Source organism: Ciconia boyciana, chromosome 4, assembly GCF_034638445.1.
Source record: "Ciconia boyciana chromosome 4, ASM3463844v1, whole genome shotgun sequence".
Taxonomy (NCBI): domain Eukaryota; kingdom Metazoa; phylum Chordata; class Aves; order Ciconiiformes; family Ciconiidae; genus Ciconia; species Ciconia boyciana.
This window is the reverse complement of record NC_132937.1, coordinates 74,663,469-74,676,079: the sequence shown is the minus strand read 5'-3', so window position 1 is coordinate 74,676,079 and position 12,611 is coordinate 74,663,469. Positions and strand designations below refer to the sequence as shown.

The window sequence follows — 12,611 nt, the reverse complement described above, 5'->3', positions numbered from 1 at the left end:
TGTGAACGGCTGTCATATTGCAGAATAAGTAAAAGGCATTATTCAATATACTAAACATTTTTGTTTGAGATCCATAAGTAGCAGATTTCAATCTGAAGAAAGTTATTTTCAAGTTTTTCATTATGAATTTTCCCACCAGCTCCTGAGACATAACTACATTTTTGGATGGTGACTTTCTAAGTAGGGTAGAAGACATCCAGAGAAATATTCTTATCTGTGATATGCATAGCCCTGCATCCATGATAGTTAATGTTTTTGCAAGCTCCTTTTAAACCATGTTAGTCTTGGTTTCTATTTTTTTCCTTTAGGTAGCTAATGCAATTACAAGATACAGAGGCACTCTTGGCTTCTATGTGCATAGAAAATTCCAAATTGACTATTGTGCAACAAGGTCTCTAGAAAGAAATAGGTAACACCTGCACCTGTGTAATAAGGGGAACAATGACCAGTGAACAGTTCATGCTAAGTACTTCTGCAGTGATTCAATCACATTTTCCATATGCAATATCCTATGGGAAAGCAGTAAAGGGAAGTGAAAAGTAATATTAGATATTGTGAACTGTTTTCCATCACTGTAAAATTAATTGTGAAAGATGTAGCTCTCAGCAGAGTTACCTACTATGTCAGACAGGTGCTCTTGCATTTAGAGGGTATAAAAATATAATGTCACATAGCTGATTTGCCTTATAGGACATCCCTAAGTGCTTACTTTCACTTGTCCATCCTTCCAGTGATGATAGCACAAGCTGTCTCCCTGGGTTTTCTGAAGTTTGAACTATAAAAAAGTATTACTGTTAATGATCTGTTGCCAAATACATATATTGGCTTGTAAAATATACAAAGCCTTAAGAAAAGTATTGGTGGTGACCTCTCATCTTGAACCACATTAAACTGTTGTAACAGATCTTAATGTTTAAAAGTGATTATTTTATATTTGTCTTAGGTAAAGACATCCTCCAACCTCTGCAGTTTCCTTACTCCACAGACATTTCTCTCATTTTGTACAACCTCCTCCCCCAATTTTCTGTAAAGATATGCTGCATTATGGAGCCAATATAATGTCTAGGAATCTTCAGGTTTGAAATTTGAAACAAACGTTGCGGGGGTTTTTTTTTGTTTTTTTTTTTTTTTTTTTAACACAGTTGCTTGTACTGTTGTTGGAAAATAAGTGAGGAACATGTAAAGAATAATGTTCAAAGGGTCACAAAAGAAAACCCAAGAATATCCTGGTAAAACTGGATCTTCCAGCATGTGATATTTAACCATGGAGAAAATTAAGCCCTAAAAGGAAGAATGAGCCTGAATTCATGACCTGAAAAGCACGGTTTTGGGGTCTACGACCACCAGTGACCACCAGAAGACTCCCATGTGAAAAACTGAGCATGCATTATGCTATATCATCATTATGTAAGCTGCTAATTAACATACTCCCGCCTAGTAGTTTGAAAACCTATGCATATGGAAAGATGTACTGTATAAATAAACCTGGATCTGTGTAAACTGGTATGCATGTTAGGCGGAAGGATCCCCCATGCATCCAGCACTGCAATAAAGAGAATGCCTGCTTCTTAATGCTGCATTGGTGTTAAGAGGTTTATTCCTGATTTTGGTGACACTGTTATTGTGAACTGGTAAAGGGGAAGATGACAATTTTGAATTCATTTTACTGTGATATGAATGTTTGACAGAGTGGTGACTCTCGTGTTATTTAACTATGTAAGCAAGGAACAGACAACTCATAGATATCATGTCCAGCGCGTAACTAGACCACTGTGCAGAAATAAGTAATTAAAAGGCACAAGGTCTGTAATCAATTGCATACAGGTTATCTTTCTTTGCTCTTGCAAAGGACAAATTACACACAAGAGTTTTGCAAACCCAAGAAGTTCCATTATCTTCCTTTTTTAATTAATCTCTCAGTGAAAACAAAGGTGTTCCCATTCCAAAACTTGTGATTTAATTAAATGTATGCAAATATGCAATGATGTTGCAGTATACTAAATGTTGCTCTGAAACAGCAAGTGATTGAGAAGTTGGAAATGACAGATTTTCCTTACGGGCTGGTCTTTTTCACTCTAGCCATCTGTTTTCTCATGGTGAGAAGCCCTTTTTCTGTCATTGGTTTGTCACTAAGTGCTTGAAGGACATTCAGTCTTGCATCTTATTCGTGCTTCTCTGTGACACTATTCAATAACAAAGCTTTTGTTCTGGCTGAGATCAGAACTGCTAACTTCGACAGCAGTATTCTTAAGGGATTGTCCAAGGGGAGATACAAACAGAAGGAAAAAGAAAAACACACAACTCCTTTGCATATAGTCCCTCAAAGTTTCTAACTTGCCAAATTAGATATTCAGCTTCCCTTTCTGTACTACTTAAACTCTCCTTTCATTTTTTTCTACCAGTAAACATGCTATCATTTGAACATTCTGGCAAACAATAATTTATATATTTATAGTAGCCCTTATTATTTAACAACTATGCACAATCATATATTATTCATATTTATTAATTATAAGTAAATATTAAATGACATCATTTGAAGAAAAATCATGAGACATATCAGAAAACAACTTCTCCAAGGGAAATAATTTTGCAGTATTTTTAGTAATCTTTCTCTAGTGGGAGGAAGAGTTTAATGGAAAAACTTTAGTGTGGATTTCAAATAATTTCAGGCAAAGCTTTTGAAGGTAGGTAGGGTGCATAAGTCCTGAGGTATGCTTAAAAAGCTATTTCCAAATTAGAGGAACTGACCCTGTTTAAATAGTTTAGCAGTCCTTGGGAAAAAAAGGAAGATTATTTTCATAATAGTTCCCAAAGTAATCACAAAGGAAAGAAAGCCCATCTTTTTTGTGAACTATCCCACAGTATACATTCACAAATCTCTCCTCTGTGCCTTGTTCATGCATCAATATGCATGTTGAGTGATGTGGATCTTTGATGCAGCTCCACTGGGAGGGTGATGCTCTGTTTCCCAGAGGACTGCACTGCAGTACTAGTATGCATGCTTTTGTCCCTCTTGCTCGTCTGTTTTCTGCCAGTTCATATATAGCAAATACTATAGCTTTCCAAAGGAGTACATTAGTGCTCCTAGTGTCAGTGGCTGTGGCTGCTGTTAAGGGGAGGGGGGGAAGCTTAAATTAGTATTGAAAGCATTCCAGAGGAAACATCCCAAAGGTAGAGGGAATTCACTCCTGAATTCAGAGTGATGTAATCCTAGGGAAAGAAAGGAGAAATGGATGAGGAATACCCTATATTAGTGTTAGGGACCTCTGAATCCAATTGCTTTTAGAGAAGAAAATAAGAAGTGTGAGAAAAGAAAGAGCTGTACAGTATAGATTGATGAGTAGTTCAATTCATTACCTAATGATTAAATAAGTCATAAATCATATGAAAACTCCCCATCTTTTGTCTTGTCAATACCAGGTCAAAGCAGATTAAATCACTGCAGCACTTTGCTTGGTGTCCAACTGAAGTCAGAGGAAGACTGATAAAGGAAAACACAGCAGAATAGCACCCAAAGTGGTAAGCTGCTGCACAACTACTTTATGCTGACATGAGACCATGCCCAAGGCATTACGTGATATTTCGCTCTGCTGTTGGGCAGCTTACACATTTGGAGACATTCAGGAAATAGGCCTGTCATGTGCCCAGACTCTAAGCTGAATCTCTGGAATTACAGATGGAGAACTGTGCTGTTCTGTGACTCCTGCTTGAGACAGGACTGAGGTTGGTGCCCTGTGTGGGTTTTCTAGCAATGATCGGCTTTGGCACAGCAGGAGCTGTGACTGGTTCTAGTGGTTCTCTGTAGATGGTTTGCAGAAATGCAGGAAAGAATCAGAAAGAGACTAAAGGTGTGTTTGAAATAACATTAAGGAATGACTATTGTGTCCTGTTCTGCTATGCTGACTATATGTGTCCTATCTTCTGTTACACTGCCATACCCCTACAAAACATTCCCTGTAACACAGTCCACATGGACTCAGTGCCTGTAATCATACATCTGGCCATTGCTTATTGTAGAGCTCCTGTAGCTTAAAAATCATTCTTCTTTATTTCAGCAGGGGATGGGTGGCAATAGGCAGAAGAAACAGATCAGAACTCAGAAAACAGGCCCCCATCCACTATGCCAACTGCCTGAATGGCTGAGAAAGATAAGATCTATAAAGGTTTCTTTTCAAATATGACCAAATACAGAACATCTATTGTTACATCAAACATTACGGCAGATGTGTTGGCATAGGATTTGTGGTTTTGTGTTTACAGAGTATGAAAATAAGGAGAAAAAGTATTGCCATAGTTGCCATTTAGAAAATTGTAGTATGCAGAAGTGCTTAAAATAAAAAAAGACTAACAGAAAGAAATATGGCCAGATATCTTTATTTGTTTGAATGTTGTGCAGGTAATATGAACAGAAAGGCGACTTGGATCTCTAACATTTAAACTGATTATGATGAATAGCAAAATCTTAAAAGGATTCTTTTTCTTTCATAAAAGGGACCAACACAGTTATTTCTAAAGAAAGCAGTACTGTAAACTTCCCAGCTATGACAAACTCTCATAGTATAGTCTTAAAACAACTGAGAGGAACCTGCAGACAAAAAATGGGTTTGTCTTTGCTTTGTCTGAAAGGACTGAAAGCACATTTACTGACAGTTTTGGTATCATGTGTTCAAAAACACTCAGTCCCACATTTACAGGCTGGAGAGTCTCCTCTTGTGAAATGCCAGGGCTGTCAATTACACTGATTTATGGTATGCTCTAGTCCCAAGACATTTTATTAATAGAAGATGAAATTTCCAGAAGCTATTAGGATTCTTAAAGTCTAAAATTGATATGTACAAAGAAAATGAATTGAGAAAATTAGGTATTCTAGGAGACAACCATAACCCAGTATAGATGTTATTTAAATCATATGTATCCCACAGATCTTTAGGGTTAAGACTAAAAATAAGTACTATGCTTGAAATCAATTAATAGTTATTTGAGCACAAGCACTTATCACTGTGTAAGTTTACAGTTGATGCAAAAATTTAAACCAGCTTTAGACCTGTATAGAAAAAAATCAAATATTCAAAACTTTAAGAAACTTTCACATGGATGAACAAATACATACTCACACACATTTTGAACTGCTGGATGGAATTACATCCCTATATTGAAGATGCTTTTACTTTAAAGAAGTGGAAGAGAGAGAGCAAAATGAAACAAAAGAAGCACAGAGTGACGCAACAATTAGCTTGTATTTTTTGGTATATTAGTCCTTGTCACATGAGTGCTTTTCTACACATATTGTGTAGAAACACATATTGTGTAATTTGCTGTGTCATCTTTAGGTGACCCAAACATTACCGTGATTTAGAAAACAGTAAATAAGGCAGGTTGAGACTTCTGGCTCCTTTTCCCACAGCCAAATGTTTAGAGGAATTCTCAGATACAGCAGATGGACTAAAGTCTTGAACTGCAACAGTATCTTGGAAAGAGTTCTTGATGATTCTAGACATCTTTGAGGGAATGAGTGATGTTTTTAATAGCTTTTAACTTGAAATGGGATATTTAACAATTTCATATTGTCTTTGGAAATAATAAAAAAGAAAATTATCTTGTTTGAATGACTACATAGAGTTATTGACAGTGGCATTACTCAGTAAACATCTTGGGATTTTTGTTCTTCCGATGTTTTTCTGTTCATGCCAACGTGGAACAATTGTAGTTGTGCTCAAAACTCTAACTGAACTTTATAAAAGATCAGACCAAACCAGATCCCAGCAGACAGAATTCTAAACATGTCAGGATGACCCTATGATTTAGATAGATACAAAACAAAACAGGACAACATTCATGTTTTTAATGCATTTCAGCTGGAGCAACTTCAGCAGTGCTTAGTCAAGCACCATGGTCTGGGCTCCATACAACGAGCAGCACATGAACTCACACCACACTCCATGGGAAAAGATGAATTTAAAACTGCCCCATTAATGGTTCCTAGTGGCAGTGTAAGTGAACACATTATCACCCAGAGTCACTGCCAAGCAAGAACATACACATTCAGCCTGGCAGGGATGTGGGATACACTGCACTGTCATGTTTCCAAAGAAGAATATCAAAGGAAAAGAGATTAAAGAGATGCCAAAAGAGGGATGTTGGAAGGGAAAGGTTTATTGCATTGTGTATTCTAATTATTGCCTGAGTTTGGAGTTCAATTTTTCTTTTAATGGGGAAGTAAAAGTCTCAAGTTCTACTGTCCTCTTTTATACTGCAAAGAGAATTTATTGCAAATTTAATATCTCAGTGTGTGCTCTTGGCTTGGAAACTGCCTGCAAAACTATCATTTGTGGCATTTGAAAAAGGTATAGCTATCCCTCACACTCTCTCACTCTCTGCTTAGCCTCTGTATTTTCTTTATCAGAAAAGCCCCACCACTGAAAAGGACTTTTCCAACTAATAAAATAGAATAGCAAAGACAGAGTCTATGTATGAACTGAACACATAGATTTGGTTAAGACTGAAAACAAGGTGGCATAAGTGATCAGTGAGTTCTCAGTAGATGGTCTTTTAGGAGCTGCTCTCCCAGCTGCGTTGATACGCATCCATCTTGACAGGTATAACCACACAGAACTCTCTTTTCACCCCTTTCAACAATAATGTTACAGCACCATTAGTCTAATCCCATCAGGAAACATGAATGATAGGAGGAGCAGTGTAAGATCCAGTAAAGAATGAAAGAAGATCATTTTGGGAAGATGAGACATACTCAAGGAAGGTTTTAAGATGAAAGTCACTGTGGCCAAGGATACAAGGATTGTAAAAGCTTGACTCCCTGTTTTTTTCATCAGGTTGAAAGGCTATTCTCTGTTTTTCCACAACAATTTTGATTTTCAAACACAGAATTGCTTTGTGCTTCTGCAAAATGTGAAAAATTAAAGCATCAAGGAGCCAAACATATTCTCGGTGTGAAAACGTTTGCAGCTTTAAGTACAGTACATGATGTTATTTTTTGCAAGGAAAAAATACTTTGTTACAGGGCATAAAATGACAACTAGAATTTCCTTTTTGCAGAGAGATTTTTCACACTGTACTACAGCTGTTGAACCTTCAAAGCAGCCTAGATTTTCCCTTTTGTGTGAAAAGCACAGAAAAAATTTGAATTTAGAGAAACAAGACAAAAGAAAAATGTACATCAGCTAAGACAAGATGAGATGATATAATGGCATGTCTCGTCCCACTTGGTGGGTTGCGAGAGGGGTGAATCTTTCCGATTCCGTGATGGTTTGTGTACCGACAAAAGCCGATCTCTGCTTGGCAGAGCCGTGTGGTTGGTAGAGTCACAACAAAGACTCAGAGGAAAAGTCTGTCCCACTTCTGGTACCAACAAAGGCCAATCTCTGCTCGGCAGAGCTGCGTGGTCAGTAGAGTCACGACAATGACTCAGAAGAACAGGCTGGCCAGCAACTTTATTAACTGGCAAATTCCACAAACGGACAAACTTAACGAACTGGCAAGCTTAACGAACGAACAAAGGCGATTTGGCAATGGAGCTATTTTCCGGGCAACCCGTCACAATTTATCCCAAACTTGCATATATTGGAAGAGTAGAAGGAGAGAGAAGCGAGAAAAGGAAAGGAAAAGAGAGGAGGAAAGAGAAAGAAAAAGTATCACCACCCTTGGATCCCGTGATGACGATGACAGACATGGCAGTCCTCCAGTAGTGGGCGCGCGCGCTAGTTCCCTGGCGGGGGGGAGGAGATGGGATGTCTTTTATAAGCTAATCCCCGCTTCCAGGTACGCCCCTTCAGTACTTACATGGTTCTTGTTCTAGAAAGTTCTCCATCTTTTGCGCAGGCGCTAGGGGAGCGGGGTGGTCACGAGGGGTCTCTCGGACGGTTGCAAGCCCCCTTAAGGTCCAGCAGAACCTGTAACCGTGCATCCTCCGACGCGCTCTCCATGTCCTGCACGTCCTGCTCCCCCTCTCGCTCTCCCCCACACGTGCTCGCCAACCTGCTATCACCATGCAAAAAGCACCTCAAGTCGCCACAATGTTTGAGCCATTAACTCTTTCAGTCTCTCACACCACCCCGTGGCTCAAACATTGTCTATATAATCTTCGTCCAGGGTGACGATTTTCACATAGAGAAGATCGAGAAGACACAGTTCGCGAATTTTTCAATGAGAGTTGGTGGAGGGTCCTTGATTTTGTCTTCCAGGGTGGTGATATGAACATAGTGAACAGCAGGAGAAAAGAGAATGAAAGCAGAAGCAAGCAGATAAACAATAGCTATGCCAGTCATAAGGAACACAAATCAGGGTTATTCCAATTTGAATTAACCATTTCCCCCACCCCGTGAGTCCCCAGGATTGTAGGAGGGAAGCAAACCAAGATCGGGGTGCATGCCCGTCGAAACAGTCTTTCGGTTGGAGTGATCAAAATAGTTTGGCAGCTTGGTCGGCAATTTCTTTCATTTTGGTCTGTGCTGCCTCTATAGTAGTACTGATGTTGTGAGTGCAGTAGTACTGGAGTTGTGAGATGGACAATGTTATACAACATTCTCCATCACTTAAATTTAGCATCAAGCTTTTTGGGGCTTCTGCCACTTCCCAGCGCACTCGCCAGGGAGGGGCGGTGAAACTGAAAACACGAGATGGGTGTAAGGATGGGACGACTAATCCACATTTCAGACCAGCGTGATATTTCAATGTTAAGCAGGAATAAAATTTCCCGTTAGAAAATCCCCAAACTATTCCCAAGGGGGCCAGGGATATGCTAATTTTACAGGTATGTCAGGTTTTGCAGTGAGCGGCAGGCTCTGCAAAGGGTAGTGTGTACAGGGTATGCCACAATACTTGACTCTACCATAAGCCTTGTTGCACAGAACATCCCGGTTTCTAGATCTGCGGGAAGGATAACCCCAACAAATACACATGTCCCTTATCAGAACCCTTACTCTTTCCAAGAGCCAGTTTTTTTGGGGGGGGCCCAGGATCAGTGTTATAGTTAAGCACTTTTCCAAGTTATACATAATATTGGGTAATACAACAAAACCCACCACCACCATCACCAACAAAAAATCTCAATCCTTGTTCTGTTGATTGGAGAAGGGCAACACATATCCCTTGGTCGGTTCTATTCCAGATTCTAGTAAACACATGAATTGGTTCCCACACAAGCTTCTAAGGAATATGGTTTCCACTCCCCCCACTGTGTCCTCCTTTCCCGGAGGAGAGGAGGACCACTGTCCATATGAAAAATCGTAAATACATATTAGGACTATTATTACAACATTGGCAGTATTCATCGAGGTCCAACGCTCCTCCGACGAGATTGCTATGTTTTAGCAGGTGACGGTCTGGTTCTCCCCCTGCAAAAGAAAAGGAAAACTCGGTCCCCTTTCGGACCGGTTTTAGAAGCAAGGGATTTGGATATCAGGAGGTCTTCCGACGGGTAGGCTTTTTAAAAGCCAGTTGTCTAATCCGGTTCTCCTAAGCGCAGCTTTACCCCTTTGTTCCCCTCTGAAGATTCCCACGTTGCGGCTATAATTGATCAGCTTCTGCACAACCCCTCCCCAGGTGAGGGGGTATTCTGCCAGAGTGGACTGTGTTGGTTTCTCCCTGGTGTTAGCATTTCTGTTAAACGCTCCTGAATTGGGAGCGCTGCCCTTAGGCAGTCCTGGACTTGTATGGCCTGTAGCTTTAGGGGGTCAGGGAGGCCCTTTATCAGGGGTTTCATTCGACTGGGGTTGGCTTTTAGCAACATCGGGGAGGGCTGATGGGGTATTAAGTGCCGGCCATGCACGGGCTGGAGGCAGGCGGCTTTCTGCACGCTCTCGGTAATCTGATCCAGTCCCGGAGTGGGGATGGTCACCGGATCTCCCCGTTCCAAGGGGTCTAGCCCTCCAGCCCAGTATGCTGCCCTCTGAGTGAGGGACCAGGGGACTCAAATGTTGGGGGCGGTTAGAAACACGCCTGGACCCCAGTATCCCTGCGCCTCCTCCTCAGAAAGTTTAATTCTGTCCCCCTCCCATGAGGGAGACCCTCCACACATATTCCGTCTCCGTTTCTCTAGGGAGCCTACTATATCTATCTTGTAATTTCACCAATTCAGTTGCACTATAGGGTATTTCTTTTGTTATGATTTCTGGCGCGGTATCGGCACCCCCTTCATATTGAAATTCCATTTTAATAAGTGGGCGAAGTTGGGGAGCAGTTCTCTTGTCATGTTGGCACTTTGCCTGTTCCATTTCCTCCCAGGGGTAGTGGCCAGCTACCCCCCCGTCAACCAGCTCGCGTTCCTTAGACAGACCGCAGTGCCCAAACTCGCACTCCAGATCCTCCCTCCGCGCCTCCGCTAGCACCAACCACAACTCGCGCTCCCTGACAAAAGCGTTGCGCAACTGATTCTGCAACCTATTTGCTGCTGTTTCCGATCGCACCCGTTTTTTCTGCTCAGCTTCCAGCTCCACTTGCAAGCTTACAACCAAATCCCACCTTTTTCGCTCAGCTTCCAGCTCCGCTTGCAAGCTTTTGACCAAATCTTGTAACGATTCCCTCGCCTCTCGCTCAGCCCATTTTACCGTGCACTTGTACTTCTGCGCTGCCATCAGCGCAGCTACTAAAACACCCAAAACAACAGCTTTTAACAACTGTAACAACAAAGGGGAGCAGTCCAGATCAGGCTGAACCCAGGAAGCTATGATCATCTATCTGCCGGACGACTCGGACTCAGCTGATTCACGTCCTCCCTTCTCGACTCAATCGATATCCCCTCCCTGTTCCTCTCACTGATCAAGTCAGGGAATCCCACTTCTGACACCAAATTAATGTCTCGTCCCACTTGGTGGGTTGCGAGATGGGTGAATCTTTTCGATTCCCCGACGGTTTGTGTACCGACAAAAGCCGATCTTTGCTCGGCAGAGCCGCGTGGCCAGTAGAGTCACAACAATGACCCAGAGGAACAGGCTGGCCAGCAACTTTATTAACTGGTGAATTCCACAAACGGACAAACTTAACGAACTGGTGAGCCCAACGAACAAAGGCAATTTGGCAATGGAGCTATTTTCTGGGCAACCCGTCACAATTTTTCCCAAACTTGCATATATTGGAAGAGCAGAGGAAAAGAGAAGCAAGAAAAGGAAAGGAAAAGAGAGGATGAAAGAGAAAGGAAAAGTATCACCACCCTTGGATCCCGCGATGATGATGACAGATGTGGCAATCCTCCAGTGGTGGGCGCGCGCGCTCTTCCCGGGGGGGGGGGGGAGCATGTCTTTTATAATCTAATCCCCGCCTCCAGGTACGCCCCTTCAGGACTTATATGGTTCTTGTTCTAGAAAGTTCTCCATCTTCTGCGCAGGCGCTGGGGGAGGGGGGTGGTTGCGAGGGGTCTCTTGGGTGGTTGCAAGCCCCTTCCTCAGATAAACTCTGTGTGACCTCTGGCCATACATGGTCAGGTCCGTTGGAACCCTGAACCGCGCATGCTCTGACGCGCTCTCCATGTCCCGCACGTCCAGCTCTCGCTCTCCCCTGCCCTGTGCTCTCCGACCTGCCGTCACCATGCAAATAGCTCCTCAAGTCGCCACAATGTTTGAGCCATTAACTCTTTCAGTCTCTCACACCCCCGTGCATCCAGCACCATAATAAAGAATGCCTGCTTCTTAATACTACATTGGTGTTAAGGAGTTTGATTCCCGATTTCGGTGACACAATGACTATTTCACTCTGAACAGCTTCAAAGGCTTCCTACATTGCAAGGGATTGCCCCACAGTGATATGCCATTCCCATAAGGGCACACATAACAGTTATCCTAAATGCCACTGAACGTGCAGCTCAGACTTGCTATCCTACAATCCCCTGTCTGGATTTGCAGAGAAAAGACAAATCCCAACATGACTTTACATGAGGACTACAGCTAGACAGGTGTTCCAGTAAGACTTCCTCTAGTGAAATTTCTTCAGCGCTTGCCATTTCCATAGGCTTAGATGATGCCATGCAGGAATGGTTAGGACCTCTATGAGATGGCCTTTCAGTAGCAGCAACATGGGACTCTGGAAAAGACTATTAATTTCAACTTTCTCTTCTTTTCATGCAGTGGGAAAAGATTAAGATGAACAGAATGAAAGTTTGTGTTTTTTCCTCAGAGATAATACTGGCCTTTGTTACACAGATAACATACTACATGGTAAAAGGGGCATGAAATACAGAATCAAAAATTGAACCCTCTGTCATTTTCTGTTGTCTGAAACCTGAATGGTTACCTTTGGCTGAACTACAGTATATTAAAATCTGCATAGATGCACTTTTGTCACAAGAATACTATGACACAATTTATTCTTAGAATGTGAAGGATGTGAAGAAGATGCACATATAGCCTAGCCCATAGCAAGAAATAAATGTGCTTGGCCAGCAACTGCACTGTGAAGGTTAAAAAATCAAAATTATGTTGTTCCCTGGAAGTATTTGAGGCTGGGTTATTAAACAGCAATTGAAATGACTAGAATAACTGTAAAATGCTGTTTGATTTTCTAATTATTGTTGAAGAATGCATCCTGAGCCCAACCTCTGTGGATCCTCTTTTGAACCCACTGCAACTCATACTTTTTCTCATGCATTATACATTAAACCC

The 12,611-nt window shown here is 41.7% G+C and overlaps 1 pseudogene; it reads right to left on the bottom strand.

Moving 5' to 3' along the window:
• Nucleotides 1–4,361: 4,361 nt before the first annotated feature.
• On the bottom strand, nt 4,362–11,222 carry LOC140651204 (uncharacterized; annotated as a pseudogene).
• Nucleotides 11,223–12,611: the final 1,389 nt, after the last annotated feature.